General features: G+C 36.8%; 1 long non-coding RNA gene across 2 annotated transcripts in view; it reads left to right on the forward strand.

Moving 5' to 3' along the window:
• Positions 1-23,971, forward strand: part of LOC116751953 — an 86,830-nt gene extending 62,859 nt beyond the window's left edge. Inside the window, exons 4-12 of one of the 2 annotated variants that reach the window (XR_004349373.1) lie at positions 8,015-8,113; positions 8,972-9,009; positions 9,969-10,082; positions 11,026-11,183; positions 13,141-13,274; positions 18,937-19,178; positions 19,584-19,649; positions 19,997-22,663; positions 23,625-23,971. This is a non-coding gene — a long non-coding RNA (uncharacterized LOC116751953). Of the gene's footprint in view, positions 1-8,014; positions 8,114-8,971; positions 9,010-9,968; positions 10,083-11,025; positions 11,184-13,140; positions 13,275-18,936; positions 19,179-19,252; positions 19,650-19,996; positions 22,664-23,624 lie in introns of both variants that reach the window. The other variant, XR_004349374.1, reaches the window with a different exon arrangement.
• The last annotated feature ends 320 nt before the right edge of the window (positions 23,972-24,291 follow it).

The raw sequence follows: 24,291 nt of genomic DNA on the forward strand, positions 1-24,291 counted from the left end.
TTTTGTGTCATCTTTGATTTCTTTCATCAGCATCTTATAGTTTTCAGAATACAGGTCTTTTGTCTCCTTAGGTAGGTTTATTCCTAGGTATTTTATTCTTTTTGATGAGATGGTAAAGGAGACTGCTTCCTAAATTTCTCTTTCTAATCTTTTCATTGTTAGTGTATAGGAATGTAAGAGATTTCTGTGTATTAATTTTGTATCACACAACATGACCAGATTTACTGATGAGCTCTAGTAGTTTTGTGGTAGCATCATTAGGATTTTCTAGGTATAGTATCATTTCATTTGCAAACAGTGACAGTTTTACTTCTTCTTTTCCAATTTAGATTCCTTTTATTTCTTTTTCTTCTCTGATTGCCATGGCTAGGACTTCCAAAACTGTGTTGAATAAAAGTGGCAGCAATAGACATCCTTGCCTTTTTCCTGATATTAGGCAGAATGCTTTCAGCTTTTCACCATTGAGAATGATGTTAGCTGTCAGTTTGTCACATATGGCCTTTATTATGTTGAGGTAAGTTCCCTATATTCCCACTTTCTGGAGAGTTTTTATCATAACTGGATGTTAAATTTTATCAAAAGCGTTTTCTGTATCTATTGAGATGATCATATTGTCTTTATTCTTCAACTTGTTAATGTGGTGTATCACACTGGTTGATTTTCAGATATAGAAAAATTCTTTCATCCCTGGGATAAATTCCACTTGATCATAGCGTATGATCCTTTTAACGTGTCGTGGGATTCAGTTTGCTAAATTCGGTTGAGGATTTTTGTGTCTGTGTTCATCAGTGATATTGGCCTGTAATTTTCTTTTTTTGTGGTATCTTTGTCTGGTTTTGTTATCAGGGTGATGGTGGCCTCATAGAATGAGCTTGGGAGTGTTCCTTCCTCTCCAACTTTTTGGAAGAGTTTCAGAAGGGTAGGTGTTAACTCTTCTCTAAATGTTTGATAGAATTTGCCTGTGAAGCCATCTGGTCCTGGACTTCTGTTTGTTGGAAGTTTTTAAATCACTGTTTAAATTTCATTACTTGTGATTGCTCTGTTCATATTTTCTGTTTCTTACTGGTGCAGTCTTGGAAGGTTGTATCTAAGAATTTGTCCATTTTTTCTAGGTTGTCCATGTTATTGGCATGTAGTTGTTTGTAGTAGTCTCTTATGATCCTTTGTATATCTGTGGTGTTGGTTGTAACTTCTCCTTTGTCATTTCTAATTTTATTGATTTGAGTCTTCTCCCTTTTTTTCTTGATGAGTCTGGCTAAGGGTTTATCAATTTTGTTTATCTTCTCAAAGAACCAGCTTTTAGCTTCATTGATCTTTTCTGTTGTTTTCCTCTGTTTCTTTTTTTAAAATTTCTGCTCTGATCTGTATGATTTCTTTCCTTTTACTTAACTTTGGGATTTGTTTGTTCTTCTTTCTCTTGTTGCTTTAGGTATAAGGTTAGGTTGTTTATTAGAAATATTGCTTGTTTCCTGAGGTAAGCTTGTATCACTATAAACTTCTCTCTTAGAACTGTTTTTGCTGCATCCCACAGGTTTTGGACTGTTGTGTTTCTGTTGTCATTTATCGCTAGATATTTTTTGATTTCTTCCATGATCCATTGGTTGTTTAGTAGCATATTGTTTAACCTCTATGTGTTTGTGTTTTTTACAGTTTCTTTTTTCCTGTAATTTATTTCTATTTTCATAGTGTTGTGGTTGGAAAAGATGCTTCATATGATTTCAGTTTCTTGAATTTACCAAGGCTTGATTTGTGGCCCAAGATGTGCTCTATCCTGGAGAATATTCCATGTGCACTTCAGAAGAAAGTGTATTCTCTTGCTTTCAGATGGAATGCTCTATAAATATCAATTAAGTCCATCTGATCTAATGTGTCATTTAAGGCCTGTTTTACCTTATTGATCTTCTGTCTGGATGATCTGTCCATTGATGAAAGTGGGGTGTTAAAGTCCCCCACTATTATTGTGCTACTGTCAACTTTTCCTTTTATGGCTGTTAGCATTTGCCTTATATATTGAGGTGCTCCTATGTTGGGTTCATATATATTTACAATTGTTATATCTTCTTTTTGGATTGATCCCTTGATCATTATGTAGTGTCCTTCTTAGGACACTTCAAAGAAGTGTCCTTCTTTGTCTCTTGTAACATTCTTTATTTTAAAGTCTATTTTCTCTGATATGAGTATTGCTACTCCAGCTTTCTTTTGATTTCCATTTCCATGGAATGCCTTTTTCCATCCCCTCCCTTTCAGTCTGTATGTGTCCCTAGATCTGAGGTGGGTCTCTTGTAGTCAGCATATATAAGAGTCTTGTTTTTGTATCCATTCAGCCAGTCTATGTATTTTGGTTGGAGCATTTAATCCATTTACATTTAAGGTAATTATCGATATGTATGTTCTTTGCCATTTTGTTAATTGTTTTGGACTTTTTAAAAGATTTATTTATTTATTTTGTCTGTGCCAGGTCTTAGTTGCAGCACATGGGATCTTTCTTGAGGCATATGGGATCTTTTGTTTAGTTGCAGCACGCGGCCTTCTTAGTTGCAACATCCAGAGTCTTAAATCGCGGCATGCAGACTCTTGGTTGTGGCATGTGTGCTTCTTAGTTGCAGCATGCGGGCTTCTTAGTTGCGGCATGCAGACTCTTAGTTGCAGCAATGTGAACTCTTAGTTGTGGCATGCTTGCGGGATCTAGTTCCCTGACCAGGGATCAAACCCAGGCGCCTTGCACTGGGAGCGCAGAGTCTTACCCACTGTACCACCAGGGAAGTCCCTGGATTTGTTTTTTTTTTTTTTTGCAGTACGTGGGCCTCTCACCATTGTGGCCTCTCCTGTTGCAGAGCACAGGCTCCGGACACGCAGGCTCAGCAGCCATGGCTCACAGGCCCAGCCGCTCTGTGGCATGTGGGATCTTCCCGGACTGGGGCATGAACCCACGTCCCCTGCATCGGCAGGCGGACTCTCAACCACTGCACCACCAGGGAAACCCCCTGGATTTGTTTTTTGAAGGTCTTTTATCTTCCCTTCCTCTTTTGTTCTCTTCTCTTGTGATTTGATGTCTATCTTTAGTGTTGTGTTTGGATTGCTTTTTTTAAATATACATTTAGTTAGTTAGTTTTAATATTTTTTGGGTACGTCAGATTTTAGTTGCAGCACATGGGATCTTTGTTGAGGCATGCAGGATCTTGTGGCATGTGGGCTTCTGTCTACTTGTGACAGGCGGGTTTTTTCTCTTCTCTAGTTGTGGCGTTCAGGTTGCAGAGCCCATGGGCTCTGTATTTGCAGCACATGGGCTCCAGAGCACGTGGGCTCTGTAGTTTGGTGCCCACAGGCTCTCTAGTTGAGGTGCCTGGGCACAGCTGCCCCGTGGCGTGTTGGAAACTAGTTCCCCGACCAGGAATCGAACTCACATCCCGTGCATTGGAAGGCAGATTCTTTACCGCTGGACCACCAGAGAAGTCCCCTGGATTGCTTTCTCTTTTTTGTGTTTCTGCTGTAAATTTTGGTTTTGTGGTTCTCATGAAGTTTTGATACAGCAGTCTATATATGTACAAGATTGTTTTAAGTTGCTGGTCTCTTAATTTCCAGTGCATTTCCTATATCATGTATTAGTACTCTCTTCTCATGATTGCCGGTTTTGATATCGTATTTGTGTGTGGATGATTTCTTACCTTTACTTTATGTTTGCCTTTGCTGGTGAGCTTTTCCATTCATAATTTTCTTGATTCTAGTTGTGGCTTTTTCTTTTCTGCCTAGAGAAGTTCCTTTAAGACTTCTTGTAAAGCTGGTGTGGTGGTGCTGAATTTTCTTAGCTTTTGCTTGTTATACTTTTGACTTCTCTGTTGAATCTGAATGAGAGCCTTGCTGAGTAGAATACTCTTGGTTGTAGGTTTTTCCCTTTCATCACTTTAAATATATCATGCTACTCCCTTCTGTCCTGCAGAGTTTCTGCTAAAAGAATCGGCTGATAACCTTATGAGGATTCCCTTGTATGTTATTTGTTGCTTTTCCCTTGTTGCTTTTAATACTTTTTCTTTGTCTTTGATTTTTGTCAGTTTGATTAATGTGTGTCTCAGTGTGTTCCTCCTTGGGTTTATCTTGTGTGGGACTTTCTGTGCTTCCTGGACTTGAATGAGTGTTTACTTTCTCATGTTAGAGAAGTTTTCACCCTTAATCTCTTACAATATTTTCTCAGGCCCTATCTCTCTCTCTCCTCCTTCTGGGACCCCTATGATGCGAATGTTGGTGCTTTTAATGTTGCCCCCAAGGGTCTCTGAGACTGTCCTCATTTCTTGTCATTCTTTTTTCTTTATTCTGTTCTGTGGCAGCGAGTTCAGCCATTGTCTTCCAGCTCACTTATTTGTTCTTCTGCCTCAGCTATTGATTCCTTCTAGTGTATTTTTCAATCCAGTTATTGTTCATCTCTATTTATTTGTTCTTTAAATCTTCTAGCTCTTTGTTAAGCATATCTTATAACTTCTCAGTCTGTGCTTCCATTCTTTTTCTGAGATCTTGGATCATCTTTACTATCATTACTCTGAAGTCTTTTTCAGGTAGGTTGCCTATCTCTACTTCATTTAGTTGTTCTTGTGGGTTTTTACTTGCTCCTTCTTCTGGAACATATTTCTCTGCCCTCTCATTTTGTCTGCCTTTCTGTGTTTGTGGTCTGCTTTCTGCTGGCTGTAGGATCATAGCTCCTCTTGCTTCTAGTCTGTGCCCTCTGGTGGGTGAGGTTGGTCCTGAGGCTTGTGCAGGCTTCTTGGTGAGAGGGACTGGTACCTGCCCATTGGTGGGTAGAGCTGGGTCTTGTTCCTCTGGTGGGCAGGGCCATGGCAAGGGTGTGTGTTTAGAGGTGGCTGTGAGCTCAGTATGGCTTTAGGCACCCTGTCTGCTAATGGATGGGGCTGTAGAACTGAGTTGTAATGCCAGCTTCTCCACTTAGTTGTTGTATAAATTCATATTTGTATACATTTTTTAACTTTTCCAAGTTAGTTTTATTATCAGTAATTTCATGGGGTTGCAGCCAGTCTTCCTCTTTGTCCTTCTTCTTAAGTGAAGGAATTTCCCATATCACTTTCTGGCAAATTTAAAATAAAAATTGAAAAGGTAATGCAGAACCTTGGTACACTGAATAGCAAAAATTCTCAGAGCAGCCACAGCTCAGATGTGTCAGTGAGCCCTCTCTAATATAGTCTTTTCATATATGAATGTGATATGCCTTCTTTGTGACTTCTAGGGAAATCTATCCATTCTCTCAATATTTAGGAGTTTCAAGAATGCTATTTCTGAGACACAAATCTGATGTAGTTGCCCTACTCAAGTCTTCCACTGGCTCTTCATTGCTTATGTTATGCAGTTATTATTTATGGTAAAACTTGAATGTGAAGAAATGTAACATTTTATTTTGTGTAACTGAAATCTGTTTGTTCATGAACATCCATGAAACATGTACACCTGATAATAGACAAAAAGTATGTTGGGGACTTGTGTCTTCTGGAGCAGGAGATGGAGGCTGAATTCAAGTATGGATTACAAGAAAAAGAGTATAGAGAAGGGTGAGGTAAGTTAGAAGGTCTTTAAATATGTTTAGCACTAGTGTCCACTTTTTGAGTGCCTTTAGAAGCACTTTAGAAATTAAATTAACATGCGAAAAGAAAACTGCCTGCACCCTCCAACTGAGGAGAGTTTTATCTGCTAAAGATTCAGAGTCTTTTGGCTACTAATTACCTGTTGCATCCCTGGGGTTCCTTTTCCCTTGTTCTCAAGAGCCTAAGTGATCCTTTGTTTACTAGCATAATTTTAGTTTTTCCAGGCAGAAAAACATTAAGAAGATTTCCTGATCCCTATTCAAAAATGACACCTGGGTAAATCAGATCTCCTCACACATCTCCACCCCCAACCCCCAAAATACAGATTAATTTGGAGAGCACATAAAATTGCACATGACCTATTTCTGGAGCATAACTGGAAAAACAGACAATATGATCCACTTTGCATTCCCGAATTGTGTCCTGCAATCATAGTAAGAACCACAAGGGCCATTCCAGCCACAGCATTGACTCACTGGGGAAATGGGGCTGCCACAAGTATTCCAGGCCTCACACATTCCTAGCCGTTAGCATCTCCATCATTAGACTGAGACTGCCATAATACATGTGCTTAACATACAAAGAAATGCAACTCTGTACAGAAGGTTGGTTGAAGTTCACTGTATTTGTTAGGATATAGGCTAAACTAATACAACAAACGTAAAAGACTATAGCACCCTTATTTACGATTTTATTTGTTTCCGTGTAATGGTTCCAAGGTAGATGGATAGATCTGGGCTGCCATCCACAAGTTAAGTCTTCCATTTTGGGGTAGGTGACAGATGGTGGTCCATTCCTGTCCACCTCTAAGCCAGTGAGAATTGTGCTTAACTGGAAAGCCAAATGCTCATTAAAAATTTTTTTTCTAATGAAATGTACAATTAATATTTGAAAATAAGAGTATACCATAATTACCATGTCAGGTTCATGGTAATGACTCCATAAATATTTTGGGGAATGGAAGGGTGATAAATATAACACCCTTTATAATTTGTAAATAAATTATAAATATAATTTAATATCTCAGGTGTCTATTCTTTATGTATTCATTAGAATGAAAATTTATTGAACAACATTAACTTGACCTCTAATAGATTTGCTTTTGAAGGGAAGGAAAATTTGCCACCCCTAAATGGATCTCTTTGGCATGAGGATTATTTTGGGTTGATTGTTTTTAAGAAAGAAAAGACTCAGGAAGAACCTTTGACCTAACTGCCTAAAGAATGTAGATAGAGGACCTGTTCCAGGAAGGGAGCTATCACCAGAGATACCTAGAGTATAATATAAACTGGGTGTGGTAGACAGGGAGGAACCTAGCGCGCATGTGTGTATCATTTTGCCTGTCTTTGGGGTTTCTCATGTTTGGATTCACCATATTTAAATAATTAAGTTTGATTTTCTCCTGTGAATGTCTCTTATGTCAGCTTAATTCTTAGACCAACCAGAAGAACTTAGGAGGGTAGAGGAAAAAAAAATTTTTTTTCTCCCCAGCACTTTCATCAAGTTTTATTCTTTCTTTAACAGGTAGTTTGTATAAGAGATACTTTAGCAAATGGTGATTTTTCTTAAAAGTTCTAAGAGTTTAGACCCCAGTTGAATTGACATTTCCAAACTCTTCTTTTTTCCTGCTTGATTCTCTTGTTCCTTTCCAACTCACATGCTTGGAAAGTTTTCACATTTCTTTTTTCCCCACATACCTTCTTACTGTAAAATCTATAACTGCAGGTATTTCCTTCTTTCCTCCTCATACTTCTGGGTTCATCAGATCAAACTGTCCCAAGCCCCCTGCTGAGGGAACATGTATTGCAAGATATCTGTGAGGCATCACTCCTGACCTACTGAATACCCCCCAGGCGAGACACGGAATATCTCTGCCTCTTATCTGCCCTGAGTGCTCTGTATTACCCCACCAATCTCCTCACTCACAAGTCAGTAAGAGTGGAGATGGATGGTCAGGAAGGAAAGGTGAATTAGATAGCCACTGTTGCTTCACTCTTGATCTCTCCGTCAGGCAGGTCAAGTGGAGAACCTAGGGAAGTAGCCCTGGAACACTGCTGTATTGCTCCAGATTTATCATTCCAGAAATACCTATTGCTATTTGTCAGAAGAACACACAGAGATTCAAATGTGCATGTTTGCTCGAAGTGCAGCCAGGCTCCTTGTGGGTTGACTCAAAGATTGGGGAGAATAATCAGCTTCTTCTCACCTATTCACAGAGCACTTTTCATGGGTTTTCTCTCACACTTTAGGGCAGTCTTCTGATGTCGTGATATTGTAGGGTTGGGGGAGCAACAGATGGGACAGTCCACCTTAACCTGGGATCTAGGGAGTTGGAGTAGTTCCTCTACAAGTAAAACACTTTCTAAGTTTGTCTAGATTTCATTTACCTGTCTGTTGGAAATGGGCCATGTATCTCTGTGCCATTGTTTCAGACATCCTGAGGAGTTTCTCTGACAGATTCGATAAAATGCCTCTCACCTCATCATGGGTCAAAGTGATTTTCATCATCTTGGCCGTTACTCTTTATTCTGGTGAGTAAATTTTTCAGTCTTGGGGAAAACACTTCATATATCCTAGAAATGCAGGAAGCATTTTGCTGTAACGTAGGAATGTAGTGGTAGTTTCATTGATTCGTAATTCTTAAATTGGTAAAGTGACACAGGGTTTACTATAAATTCCTTTTAAATGTTTCATCATTGAATTGCTTCTTCTCATTTCCCATATTAGAGAAGTTAAAACAGAGTGGTGCATTAGAATGGGCAGTAGACCTTATCTCTTTGTTTAACTAAATTATTTTTCCTTTTGGGGCCCAGATTCTATGGTTGTAATTACAAAATGTGGGGAAAGAATGAGCTCTTCTAGATCTGGTATTCCTTGTAAATCTAAAGTTTTAGTTATCAGCTCTGAGTCTCCGAAATTAAGGCATTGTGTTAAGAAAGAGCTCATTCATACCTCTGTTGACCAGTTATCTTCCTTAAAGTTCAAGGTGGCCCATAAAATTTGGGGGAAAAAAGGAGCTGTTATATAGGTATTGAATAATACCCTGATATTGAGCAGAATTTCTTCACATTTAAGTGACTTCACCCAGGGCATTGTCTTCATCACAATGATATGTCTCTTTTTCAGAGCTTTAAAAAATTGGTATCTTCAAGCAGGGTATTAGGAGTTACTAAAAAATATAATACATAATACCATTTTTCACAAAGCTAGAATAATTGGGGGGTTATTTTTTTCTAAGGTTTGTATATATTTGAGAATTTATGTTTTTGTTACTACTACAAAATTCTTATCTCATTAGTTGTAGTTCATTGAATTGACCACTTACATAGATTTCTACTGCCAATGTGTGTGTGGGCTTCTTATTTTTTTAAACTGTTCTGTGGTTGCAGAAACTGCTCTTACAAAAACATCAAGTTACAAGCATTGGGTAAGTTACTGCTGGTTCATTTGGAAGTTGAAATGTAAATTTTTAACCATTTTCAGTTTTTAAAATCACAGCAAAATTGATCAAACAGAATGTAAAAAACACTCCTTCAAAAAGTAAAAGTGTGTATGTATTATTATTACATCAAGGTTAAGAAATAGAATCTAGCAAGTAATACAAAACCATTTAGCAGTGTCTATACAAGGTGATAGCGTATTTATCCTATTACCTTAAATTTCCTATCATGGGTAGTTACTTGCTCCACACAAAACTGAGAGCTATAGAAGTATGTTTAGAGTAGAATTATTCATCCTAACAAAATGAAAGGGAAAAAAGCACCATCCCAATTACCAGTGTGTAGGAGAATAGACAGTGATGATTTCTATATGGCCAAATAGTGGAGTATTACTTAAGGGTGAAAATAAATTACAGCTCTGAACATCAGTATAAATAAAGGTCATAAGGGAGTATAAAAAGAAAGGCATATAAGAATACATATTGTATCATTTATTTGTGAAAATTACCAAGATACCCAAAACTATGAAATATATAAATATAGTGAAAATATATATGTATTGATATGTAGTGAAATTCTAGAGGGAGGTAGAAACTCAGTTTGGTGACTTACTTGTGTGTGTGTGTGTGTGTGTTTGTGTGAGTGAGAGAGTGATAAGAAAAATATCACCTAGGAGGGGAAGGTCATGGGTGGGGGTGGGAAATTGGTTACAGTATAAAAATACACTCAGCCACTTGCATGGCCTTTTTGTTAATACACTATTTCTATAAAGATACTGATATTAGTTTCTTAATTACTGGATGTGACTCCATAAAGTTTTCTCTTTAAACCTAGACATATATTGTATTTATCCTTTTCTGGATGTATGGCATTTCATATTAAGATTTAAGAAGATTGTATTCAAATATTCATTGTCTAATGTATATTATCTCTCTATATTTGACAGGTAGAATGTGGTCCATACAGTGGTGTGAAAACATGCACAAAAGAATATCATCCAGTCTTTGCAACCAATGGCCACACTTATTGCAATAAATGGTTTTTTTTGTGGTACACTCAAGTAAGAACACAATAGTGAATATTTACTCTTGCAAAGTAATAAAAAATCATGAAATGATAAGAAAATTCATTTGCTGATAATGTAGGCACAACATGCACAGAAAATAACTATAATATTTCTCTAAAAGCCAAGGAGACACACTTCTACCATGTCTTAAAATTCTTACTTCTGAAAGTAGTATTAAACTATCACTATAACCATGCTGGATGTTTTGCAAATGAAAGAACTAGTTAACTTAGCTTAATTTAATTGATTATGAACTACTAATGGCTGACTAGTGGCCAAGATGATGTTATTCCAAAGCTCTGATGCTCAACAGAAGATCTCAGTGAAGTCATGAGAATCAGCCTTGCAGACCTCCAGCCACAGGGAGCATAATTGAGCAAAGAACAGACTCATGATTACACACTGAAATCATGTGATTGTCAACTTTGTCTCCTGAAATCATCATGGCCTTTGAAACCTTCCTGAGAGTGCAGAGCAGTCTAGGACACCTCCACCCAAACTCACATCCCCCTCTCCTCCACTCGGAAGGAGTTTGTGGTCTAAAGCTTTGCCAGCCTTTTCTGCAGCACTCCCCCATTTTGTTACACATGTGTTCCTCATAAAATCTTTGCCCACTTACTCCCAAAATTGTTTCTGCCTCTTGGAAAATCTGGATTAACACAATGCCTAATGCCTTCCTTTCTTAGGTCTAGTCCAAAGACTGAGTCAGGACTGAGCAGGTAGGAAGGATCAAACAGCCCCACAGTAGGGAGAGGACATGTATAAGGCAGGGGAGCATGCAGGGTCCAGCTCCTTCTGGAAGTAGAGCACAGCCTTTCTGTAATGTCCCATAGTTCAGATCTCCTCATTTAGAAACATTTTGTGTACTGCCACAGTGTTTAATTTTATGTGTTCTTTTAATAATTTTTTTTCACTTTCTGTCTGATTCTTTCTACAGAAAAAGTGGTGGCAAATTTGCTGTTGCTCATTATAGTGAATGCTGACTTTTTCCTGGAGCAACACATTCCTACAACTTCTACTGTGATCCCATTTTGCAGTGGATTCTACAGACAATTAGAGTTGCAGAGTCAGGGTCTTCCATTCTTAGAGGACCAGGTGAACCCTGTAGAATACAAGGTGGAATGTAGTATATTCCAAGTTCTTTCTAACTTTAAGATCCTTTCATTTCAGCATTTTTACTCTCTATGTTCAGTTCTTCAATGACAGTTTGAAAAATTAGTATCTTAGTTATATGTTTGATAATGTAAAACCTAATGCAACTTAAAACCCTAAATATTTTGCTCCATGAAATGTTAAATGGTGTTACATATTTTTTTAACATGCCCCTTGTTTATTTCGTTGGGTAATGGGTTAAGACATAAACAATTTTTGATACCTATAGCCAAAAAGATATTTTCCAAATATGACCAAATATTAGATTACTTGGGTATTTATAAAAAGTACAGGGCTTCCCTGGTGGCACAGTGGTTGAGAGTCTGCCTGCCGATGCAGGGGACACAGGTTCGTGCCCCGGTCTGGGAGGATCCCACATGCTGTGGAGCGGCTGGGCCCATGAGCCATGGCCGCTGGATTCTGTCTGTTCTAAAGATTCAGAACTTCTAGGAGAGGTTTATGGGAAATTGAAATCTAACAAGCACCCCAGGTAATATTATGATCATGAATCTTAGGTAATACTGACTCTAAGACCTCGGGTATGTCTATAATTGAATAAATTTCAGAACGTATAGAAAGATAATATAAGATTTATGAGGCTTGGGAAAAATTTATATGTTTTTCATTCTTGATCACAAGTCAGTTGAGAGGTAAGTGGGTGCTCCTGGGATGAGAGGCAACACGGCCTTTATTGACTTAGGACTTGCTTTATTAGGGCCAAGTCAGATGTCTCTCCATTAGTCTCAGTTTTCCAGCCACAAGAAGCAGGCTTTAGTTGTGTGCCCAAAGGATCATTCAGACCTTGAATGTAGTGGCAGAAATGTAGGTTGACTGTTGAATGACAACTGGGAATCTATGACATATGCTATGCTAGGCATGCTGTTCTTATCAATAGATACTTTTACATCTAAAGAGTAATCAGTGTGGGAGCTATTAAATCATTTAAAATCTCAAATATCCCTCTTAAGGAAAGTATCCATTAGAATGTTAATTTGTAGAGCAACGTTATAAAAATGCTTTCGGCCAATTGCAGCACTTTTTCTTTGCAGAGGACTTTGTGAAAAAGTTCTTCAGTGAACATGTGTATTCATTTATGTATTCTTTTTTATTAAATTCCACATAAATAAAGGTCTATGTGTCAAGCCCTATTTAGATGCGAGAAATAAGATAACAATGATCAGCTCTGCTTTTACTTATCATCTAGGAATTTAAATGTTATCGATTAAAGTTATTATCCACTAATGAATGGAAATCCTCGTTTTTGCATGACTGTTCTCCTCAAAAGCTCTGTGAAACAGTTTTCTACATGTTACCTAACTCAGTTCTTCTAAGAATCACATTAGGTAGACATCAGCTCTCTATTTTACATATAATGAAAATGAGACACAGGAAATCTTACAGTATTTTAAACCTGATCTTTTGGTAAAGAGAGTTTGAATACAAAGCTTGAAATTTTATTCTTTTTAAAAACCAGTTTATTGTTGTAATTACATACCCAAAATTAATCAGTTTTAGACATGATGTAATAATTGAAATATATATATATAGAGGGAGAGAGAGAGAGGGAGAGAGATAAGCAACCATCACCACAATTAAAGTTTAGAGTGTTTACATCACCCCCAAATATTTGCCTCTCATCCTTTGGAGGTCATGCCCTCTTCCTACCCCCAACCCAAGGCAACTACTCATCTACATTGTATTCTCTTGTTTTACCTTTTCTAGACATTTTCTGTAAAGACAATGAAACAGTATGTTGTTTTTATATCTGCTTCTTTCATTTTACAGGTTTTTGTGGTTCATTCACACTGTAGCATATACATCAGTAGTTCATTACTTTTTAATGTTCAGTAGTATTCCATTTTGTATTGATATACCATGTTTTGTTTTACTTTTTCACTAGGTTATGAACACTGGAATTGTTGCCACTTTTTGATTATTAAGAAAAATGGTGCTATGAACATTACTATACAAGTCTTTTTTTCTTTTCATTTTTTCTTGGTTGAACACCCAAGAGTAGAATGGATGCTTTGTATGGTAGGTTTATCTTGCACTCTTCCAGAACCTATCAGTGTATTTTTCAAAGTGGCTGTATATTCTTAACCATTCCCACCAGTAATGTATGAGAATTCCGTTTCCTCCACATCCTCACCAACAATTGTTACTGTATACCTCTTTTTTCTCTTCCAGTTTTATTGAGATATAATCGACATACAGCACTGTGTAAGTTTAAGATTTACAGCATAATGATTTGACTTACATATATCATGAAATAGTTATAGTAAGTTTAGTGAACATCCATCATCCCATACAGATACAAAATTAGAGAAATAGAAAAAAATTTTTTCTTGTGATGAGAACTCTTAGGATTTACTCTTTTAACTTTCATATATAATGCTCAGCAGTGTTAATTATATTTAACATGTTGTTCATTGCAAGCCTAGTACTTATTTATCTTATAACTGGAAGTTTTTACCTTTCAACTACTTTCATACAATTCCATCTCTCCTCACCCCCCATCTTTGGTAACCACAAATCTGATCTCTTTTTCCATGAGTTTGTTTTTGAAGTATAATTGACCTACAACACTGTGTTGGTTCCTGGTACACACATAGTGATTCTATATTTCTGTACATTTCAAAATGATCACCATGATAAATCTAATTGTCTTCTGTCACCACACAAAGATATTGCATAATTATTGACTGGATTCCCCACACTGTACATTTCATAGCTGTGATTGATTTATTTTGTAACTGAAAGTTTGTACCTCTTAATCTCTCTCCCCTATTTCTCTTCAGCCCCCAACCCCCTCCCCTCTGACATCTGACAACTACTGGTTTGTTCTCTGTATCTGTGACTCTGTTTCTGTTTAGTTGTGTTTGTTTTTGTTTTTTAGATTGTACGTATAAGTGAAATCATATAGTATTTGTCTTTTTCTGTCTGAATTATTTCAATTAGCATAATACCCTATAGGTTCATCCATGTTGCTGCAAATGGCAAGATTTTGTTCTTTGTTATAGCTAAATAATACTCTGGTGTGTGTGTGTGTGTGTGTGTGTGTGTGTGTGTGTGTGTGTATCACTATCACATCTTCTTTATACATTCATCTATTGATTGGGCACTTAAATTGCTTGTGTATGTTGGTTACTGTAAATAATGTTGGAATGAATATAGGGGTGAATCTATATTTTCAACTTAGTGTTTTTTTTTTCCTTTTTTTTTTTTTGCATAAATACCCAGGAGTAGAATTGCTGGATCATATGGTAGTTCTTTTTTTTAATTTTTGAGGAATCTCCATACTGTTTTCCATTGAGACGTCACCAATTTACATTCTCACCAACAGTGCATGAGGGTCCCCCTTTGTCCACATCCTTGCCAACATTTGTTATTTGTTGTCTTTCTGATAGTAGCCATTCTGACAGACATGAGGTGATATATCATTTTGGTTTTGATTTGCATTTCCCTGATGATTAGTGATGTTGAGCATCTTTTCATGTGCCTGTTGGCCATCTGTAGGTCTTCTTTGGAAACGTGTCTATTCAGGTCCTCTGCCCAATTTTTAATTGGGTTGTTTGTTTTTCTCATACTGAGTTATATGAGTTTTTTGTATATTTTGGATATTAATCCCTTGTGAGAAATAAGTTTGCACATATCTTCCCACATTCAGTAGGCAGCCTTTTAGATTTGTTGATAGTTTCCTTCACTGTCCAAAAGCTTTTTAGTTTGATGTAGTCCCATTTGGGTGTTTTTGCTTTTGTCTTCCTTGCCTGAGGAGACATATCCAAAAACAAAATTGCTAAGACTTATGTCAAAGAGTGTACTGCTTATGTTTTCTTCAAAAAGTTTTATGGTTTTAGGTCTTAACATTTAAATCTTTAATCCATTTTGAATTTATTTTTGTGCCTGGTGTGAGAGAAGCGTCCAGTTTGATCCTTATGTGTGTAGTTGTCCAATTTTCCTAACATCATTTATGGAAGAGGCTGTCTTTTCTGCATTGTATATTCTTGCCTCCTTTGTTGTAGATAAATTGCCCATATAAGTATGGGTTCATTTTTGGGGTCTCATTTTGCTCCACTGATCTATGTGTCAGTTTTCATGCCAGTACCATACTGTTTTGATCATGGTGCTTTGTAGTATAGTTTGAAATCAGGGCGTGTGATACCTCCAGCTTTGTTCTTCTTTCTCAAGATTGTTTTGGCTATTCAGGGTCTTTTGTGTTTCCATACAAATTCTAGGACCGTTTGTTCTAGTTCTGTGAAAAATGCCTTTGGTGTTTTGGCACTGAATCTGTAGATTGTCTTGGGTACTATGATCATTTTAATAATGTCAATTCTTCAAATCCATGAACATGGTAAATCTTTCCATCACAGCAAATCTTTCCATCTGTTTGTGTCATTGTCAACTTCTTTCATCCAGTGTCTTATATTTTCTGGGTGCAGGTCTTTTTATTCCTAGGTATTTTATTTTTTTGAAGCAATTGTTTTCTTAGTTTCTTAATGGTGTTCATTTCTTAATTTTCTTTTCTAATAGTTCATTGTTAGTATATAGAAATGCAATAGATTTCTGTATATTAATTTTGTATCTTCCAACTTTGCTGAATTCATTGCTGAGCTTTAGTAGTTTTTTTGGTGGCATCTTTAAGATTTTCTGTGTATAGTATCATGTCATCTACAGTCAGTGACAGTTTTACTTCTTCCTTTCCAATTTTGATTTCTTTTATTTCTTTTTCTTTTCTGATGGCTGCAGCTAGACTTCCAATACTATGTTGAATAAAAGTGGCAAGGGTGGGCATCTTTGTCTTTTTCCTGATCTTGTAGGAAATGCTTTCGACTTTTCACCATTGAGTATAATGTTAGCTGTGGGCTTGTCATAGATAGCATTTACTATGTTGAGGTGTGTTCTGTCTATACTCACTTTTTTATCACAATTGGATGTTGAATTTTGTCAAAAGCTTTTTCTGCATCTATTGAGATAATCATTATGATGTTTATTCTTCAGTTTGTTAGTGTGGTGTATCATATTGTTTGATTTCTGGAAATTGAACCATCCTTGTATCCCTGGGATGAATCTCACTGGATCATGTTGTATGATCCTTTTAACATACTGTTGAATTAGGTTTGCTGATATTTTGTTGGGGACTGTTTCATCTATGTCCATTAGTCTTTTGGCATGCTTTCCTTTATTGTACTTTTCAGATACTGTGTTTTTTGAAAATTGAAGGTTTGTGGCAACCCTGTGTTGTCAGATAATGGTTAGCATATTTTGGCAATAAAGTATTTTTAAATTAAGGCATGCACATTGTTTCTAAGACACAGTGCTATGGCACACTTAATAGGCTACATATGTATAGTGTAAACATAATTTTTATTTGCATTGGGAAATGAAAAAATTTGTGTTACTTATTTCATTGCAATATTCACTTTGTTTCAGCAGTCTGGAACCAAACCCTTCCGTATCTCCAAGGTATGCCTGTTATGTCATACTCAATAAAGCTGGAATATATATTTGGGGCAGGGGAACCTTGTGACAGTGTAAAACAGACTGCATTATCTTGTGCTCAGGGATCATCTAACAGGATCTCCTAAGCACCATAAACTTTGGAATATTAGAGAGGAAACATAGACATGTAGTTCAGCGTTCTCCAGCTAGTTAACTCTAAATAGACAAAAGAGGCCGGGTAGCCAAAGTTCACCCATCACCACTTCAAATAAGCTGTTCCATTTGTATATGTATATATAACAGGAAGTTTCTCCAAAGATTTCCAAATTTCTCATTACAGAACATAACTATGAATTGTGTTAATTAGAGAGGAATATTTTCTTCACATATTCAGCACTTAAATAATTTGGAAGTTAAACCATGTTTGTAGATGAAAATTCTTAAAAGTAAAAAAATAGAAATTATGACTTCATTAACTTATTTAATAAACAATTTCAGCTTATTCCCAGATGGAGAAATTTTGTCACTGAACAAAATCATCCAAATATATACATTTTATATTTTTGTATATATTTAACTGTGAGTGTGAAAACATGAATATTTCAGATGACACTCATTTGGTGAGATACAGAGAACCAACCATACTTGTAATCTGTCTTTTTCATAGTAAGATGATATAAGGCGTTCAGGAAGTAAACTGGTCTTATCTTTAAAATTTAAACTGCACATATTATGTGACTCAAAAATGCAACTACTAAAAATATAGAACTAATTGAATGAGCATGTAGTGACCTGCACAACCATGTTCATTACAACACTGGTAGCAAGAATAACTTAAAAGGAATTGTGTATTTGTATATGCTTATATGAAGATATACCATTGATTGTTAAATGAAAAACTAAGTTACAGAGAAATGTCTTGATTTTATTCTTCTGTCTCTATTTTTATCTATTTATCATCAGTCATCTTTAGGGCCAGCATCTTCAGATCTCTCTTAACTCCATCTTCATTTGGCCTTCTTTGTGTGTCTGCATCAAATCTTCTTCAGTCTCCCTTTTATGAGGATACTTGTGATAACATTTAGGGCTCACTTAGATAACTTACATATATAGATATCTATGTATATCTATATGCTCTGTGTGTGTGTATATATATATATATATGTGTGTGTGTCTATATTGTTAATGTTATTACATATATATGTGTTATTACATGTAAATGTTAGTATATTTGTGAATATATAGATATATAGAATTATATACATACATATATAGACATATATACACATGCATATATCTGCATATATACACATATGCATATATTTATATGTGATTTTAGTATAGTTGTATATTAAATATCTGTAACTTTACAGTATAAATGTATTTATGCACATTAAACATTTTCAGAAAAAATACGCATCAAATAACCCACACATCTAACATTCCCTTTCGTGGTTAATTTAGAAACCTCATGGCCTGTTGTATCTCATAGGCAGTGTCTCCTGCTCTTAATCTCTGCTAATGAATGCACATAAGAGAAAAAATCCAGTGTTGTGGGATTCAAGGACTGTACAATCACTTCAACTCTAAACTTCAGTTTAATTTTACCCTCCAAGGTTGTGTGCCAGAAGGATTATCTGCACAGACATCTCTGATGGTATCTATGTAAATAATTCAAAATCTAGCGAAAGCATGATAATAACTTCCTATAATAAAGGAAAAATTTTAGCACTTACCAGATTTTGTATCCTCCCATTAAATTGGCATGGAACAGTGCTAGACTCAAAGGTTCTTTTCTCAATCTTGGCTTTCTTCACTGAAAAAAAAAAAAAGGTTCGGTTAGGGTGACAAATGTAATCTAGCACAACTTTAAGTGCATCCTGTTTTAATATTTTATCCCTAATGTTTATGGCAAATCATTGAGACAGAAATTATTCCCACATTTAAAATTAGGAAATAGTGGATTAGAAAGTCTGAATATTGTCTCAAGGTTACTCAGTGGTAGATGGCATTTGAACTCAGGACTTTCATTTGCCAAAGTTCTTCCCACAGAGTCAGACTGTGAAGCAGATTAATTAAATAGCTCATATTATATACCCCTTCCTACTACTTCCAACCCTGCACAGTTTCCCACTTTACTTTGAGGTAAAGATCAAATTATTCATCATATAGTTGAGGGCATTGTCCCCTGTGGTCTCAGTTTCATTCCCAAGCCTTCTTTCTCTTCTTAATATTCACATTCTGTCCTCTACCTCAGGTTTCCATAGCTGGTTGCCCTGACAGTCGTTTTGAACATTCTTGGTTGTGAATTTGTACCATAATTTTACAAGATGTTCTCAGTGGGGGAAATTGATTAAAAGGAACACAAGAACTCTCCGCATTAGTGCTTACGGCTTGATGAGAATCTCCATTCAACTCAAGATAAAAAGTTTAATAAAAATCAAATCTCCCATTGAGTCTAATGGACTTCTACTGTCCTTCAAAATACTAAGGGTGTAGGTATGTATCTAATTATAGTTCCCAAAACTCATTCTTTTCTTTCTTGTTTTGATTATCCTTTCTTTTCAACTCAGGAACTCGGAAAGCTTCCCATCTCTTCTGTACCTTAGAGTTTCAAAGAATTGTTGTCACCTTCTCCCTTCCTCATACATGTGTTCATCAGATAAAATTGTCCCAAACCCCTGCTGAGAGATGATCTGTGTGAGATCTTCGTGAGGAAGAACACAGAAAACCTCAGGGTCTTATCTGCTGGGGGCCATCTGTTTTACGCCACCAGGCTGGTCACCAACAGTCCAATAAAGGAGACTCTTCAGCTGGGGGAAGTGGTTGAGAAGGAAAGGGAATCAAAATAGGCACAGTCCCTGGAGCTGCAGACCTCACTCTCCACTGCCTTCTCTGTTTCAGGTAGGTCAGGTGGGGATGCTGTGGAGGTAGCCCTGGTGTGTCACATTGCTGTGAGGACTGCTGCAGGTCAGTCCTTCCTGAAATAACTATTTCTGTTTTCTGAGGAAAAACTGAAATTCCAAAGTGCATATTTCTTTAAATGCAGCCAGGCTCCTTGGCTGAGCCAAGGGTTGGAAGAGTAAACCGCTCTTCCTTAAATGGGCAAAGAGAACTTGTCCTAGTGTTTCTCTCAAGTCTTCTACAAGGCCTTCTGTTCACATGTGTGTCCTGTGGGTTGGGGGGAAGATTCCCACCATGATTACAAACCTAGGAGAGAAGGGCAGTTCCCTTAGCTGTAAGAAACTTTCATTTGGAAATGGGCAATTTGTCCCTGTGCCATGTGTTATAAGCATTCCTATGCATTTATTCTACAGACTTGATAAGATGTCTCTCTTCTCATCATGGATCAGAGTTATTATCATTATTGGCTTGGCATTTCCTCTTTATTTTGGTGAGTAAAATTTTCAGACCTGGATGAAGCAACTAACATATTTTAGGAAATGTAGGAAACAACTGCTATTATCTAGGAATGAAGGAGATTGCTGTTGGGTGTGTAATACTTAAACGGGCAAAATGAAATGTTACAAATACCTATTTAAAAATTACATCAGTAGATTGCTTTTTCTCATTTCCCACCTTAGAAAGGTAGAGACAGAGGGGGTTAGAATGAGCAGTAAAATTTAGTTGTTTGTTTATTTATGATTAAAGATATTTACCTGATTTTTCCCCCTTTTTGGAGGTCAGATTTCATCGTTGCTAAATGCAGAGTGTGGGCAGTAAAAAAGTCCTCTAGATCTGGTATCCTTGACAATCCTGTTTGTTGTTTGCCAGCTCTGAGTCCACTGAAGTCAAGGCTTTGTGTAAGGAGAGAAGTAATTGATCCCTCTGCTGAAAACTTATCTTTCTTAAAGCACAAGATGGCCCATGAATTTCAGAGTAAAGTAGCTGTGAGATATTAAAGAGATCCATGATACTCGAGTTGAATGCTAAGTAGTAATTAACTTCTTCATATTAAGTGGCCTTAAGCAAGGCATTGTCTTCTCTGACTAGGATGTCTCTATTTATAAAAATGAAAAAAAGTGGTATCTCCACAGCAGGGTTTGGTGATTATTAAGCCATACTTAAAGTTATTTTTCAGAGTGAGATGAATTTAGAATTCTATTTCCAGATTTGAAGTTATTTTGTGAGATGATTATTTTGATACTACCACAAAAGCCTCACCTCATTACTTGCTGTGTTTGAGTAGGTGATTTGCATAGATGTGGGTACTTCCCACCAGAGACATTGTTTTCCCCTGTTCATCTTCTTCTTTTCAATTTACCTTTTGTGTGATGGTTGCAGAAACTGCTTTTGTACCCTTAAGAGAGACACGTGAAACTGTAAGTTCATACTGATTAATGTGGGAATTGAAAAAGGTAAACTTTTAATTTTTTTTATATTTTAAGTTTTAACAGCAAATTTTATCAAAAATATCTATAACAGAATAGTCCTTCAAAAAGTAAGATAAAGTGTCATTCTTACACTAAGTTCAAGAAATAGAATCTTGCCAGCTATATAAAACCATCCGTCATTTCAGACAAGGTAAAAGTATCCCATTATTCACAGTTTTATTATTGAGCATAAACCTTGTTATATACAGGCATCAAAAAACGGTTTAAAGTGGAATTGTTCACCCTAGAAAAAGAAGAGGATTAAAAAAAACTAGGGGGCTTCCCTGGTGGCACAGTGGTTGAGAGTCCACCTGCTGATGCAGGGGACATGGGTTCGTGCCCCGGTCCGGGAAGATCTCACATGCCACGGAGCAGCTGGGCCCGTGAGCCATGGCCACTGAGCCTGTGCGTCCGGAGCCTGTGCTCCGCAACGGGAGAGGCCACAACAGTGAGAGGCCCGTGTACCGCAAAAAACAACAGCAACTAATTTTGGGCTTCCCTGGTGGTGCAGTGGTTAAGAATCCACCTGTCAATGCAGGGAACACGGGTTCAAGCCCTGGTCCGGGAAGATCCCATGTGCCACGGAACAGCTAAGCCGGTGTGCCACAACTACTGAGCCTGTGCTCTAGAGCCCACGAGCCACAACTACTGAAGCCTGTGCACCTAGAGCTTGTGCACCGCAACAAGAGAAGCCAATGCAATGAGTAGCCCCTGCTTGCTGCAGCTAGAGAAAGCCTGCACACAGCAACGAAGACCCAATGCAGCCAAAAATAAATAAAATTTAAAAAAATAAAATAAAATTGAAAGCAGGGACTCAAACAGAAATTTATTTTTAAAAAAACCTAATTTTCCACTTACAGGAATATAAAATAATTTTCATAAAATCACAGATTGGAATATTATATAGAGGTGAAGAAAATCAACTGTATTTCTAAACATCTAAACAAACATTTTTAAAGATGCCTAAAAAGCAGATCATGTAAGGATACACACACTATTGTTTATTTATGTAAATTACCAACACTGCCATCACTACACAAATTATATATATACACGTATATGGTTAACTACACATATACAAACATATATATGAACACATACGTATACGGTGATAATCTGAAACTATCAGATTATCTATTAGTGAAACTTGAGGAAAACAGAAGAATTATAACAAATTCACTTTTATAATTTTTTGTGGTATGAGATAATGGTGAAAATCTGATCCATGTATGAGGTGAAGTAGGGGCAGAGTGGCTAAATTATTAAAATGCATTTAGCCATTTGTATGTTTTTTAAAAATACAAAAAATATTGGGGTTGCAAAAATATATCAATATATTTTTATGTCTCTGTGCATGACTTATGTCTATTTTTAAACCTCAATATAGACTATAGAATATATTCCATTTTGATGCATACCATTTTGTATTAGGAATAAAAAATATTTTATTCAAAAAGTTTATTATCTGAAAAATTTTATGTTGTCTGTTTAACAGCCAGAATGTAACGTGTATGTGGATCAGTTACATTTTTGCACCAGAGAAATGGACCCAATCTGTGCAACGAATGGCCGAACGTACTCCAATAAATGTGTTTTCTGCAGTGAAAAGCTGTAAGAACACAAGACTAAATATTGGCTCATCCAAAATAATGAAGAAACAATCACAAAATTATAGGAACCTCCATTTTTCTGATAGCCAGGTCACAGTATAGATGGAAAATAACTGTACTTTCTCTGTTAAAGCCAAAAAAACACACTGGTACCTTTCCCTTAAGTCTCATTCCTAAAAGTAGTTTTCATTTGACCTCGGAGTATATCCATCCCTGTTGGATGTTACCCAACTGTATAAATCAATTACTTTAACTTGATTTAATTGCTGTGACTTACTAATGGAAGTCTGCTGACCGATATAATGTAATTCTTAACTCCAGAGGCTGAATGAGAACCTCTATGATGTAGCTCCAAGCTACAGAGAGCATAACTGAGCAAGAAAAACCACTGACTTCAGAAATTTAAATCCATCACAATGGGCAATTTATGCTAGAAAGGAACTCCTCCAGTGGTCCATTTTGTCCCCTGATCTCCTTGACAAGACTCCAAACTTTCCTTAGAGAGCAGGGCATGCTAGGACACTTCCACCTAACCTCCCTTGCTGCCTCATTCCCCCGAGGGAGTTCCCAGTCTCAAGGTTCAGCCAGCCTTCCTACTTCCCACCTCATTTCCTCTCACTGGTGTTTCCTCTCATTTAATCCCCAAATGGGCTTCTCCTTCTAGAGAACCATGAAAACAATCTCTAATCCTCCTCTCTGAGGTCTCTCCTCAGTGGGTTCCAAGGCTGAGTCAGGACTAAGCATGTAGGAAGAGCCAAGTAGCCCCAGGTGGTTGGGAGGACCTGTGTAGGGTAGGGGGGTAAGGAGGGGCCCAGCTACCTGTTTGAGGAAGGGGAGCACAGCCCTCCTAGCACTCTTATATTCAGATTCTCCTCATGGAGAAGCGCTTAGTGCAGTGCTCAGGCAATTTTAAATACTTTTTTAAGCATAATTTTTCTTTTTTGCTTTTTCTTTCTTTACAGGGAAGATAATGGAAAATTTGATTTTAGTCATTGGGGTTGTTGCTGACTCTGCCTCAGCCACACATTCCTATGGCTTTTATAGCAATTCTATTGTGAAATGGATTCTACAATTAGTCTTCTCCATCAGGGCTTTAAATTCCTAGATGATCAGACAAAGCCTTCAATACTACAAAAGATGAAATATAGATCGTTGAAGAATTTTTCCAACTCTAAGAACCTGCCAATGAAAGATTTCTATTTTGTATTCAGTGACAGTTGAAAACCCATCTTAATTGTGTGTGCAGTAATACAAAATCTAATGTAATTTGTAATCATGAATATTTCAATCAATAAAATGTTAAATAGTATTATCTTTATTAAAATACTCTTTCTTTGGTTGGTTGGTTAGTGGATTAAAAGACATGAATACTTCTGGTAACTGTAATTAAAGAAATAGTTTCAAAGGTGAACATATAATCCATTACTTGGGTGTTTATTAAAAGTGCAGAGAGTTGGGCTTCTCTTTATCCTAAAGAATCCAAAACTCTAGAAGAGGAATCTGGGAACTTGAATTCTAACAAGTACTCCAGGTCAACCTTCTGATCACCAGTGTTAGCCAAGACAGCTAAAACATAGCACATATCTATAATTGAATGAATTGCAGAGACTATTCAAAGATATTGTGTGA

This window comes from Phocoena sinus, chromosome 3, assembly GCF_008692025.1.
Source record: "Phocoena sinus isolate mPhoSin1 chromosome 3, mPhoSin1.pri, whole genome shotgun sequence".
Lineage (NCBI taxonomy): Eukaryota > Metazoa > Chordata > Mammalia > Artiodactyla > Phocoenidae > Phocoena > Phocoena sinus.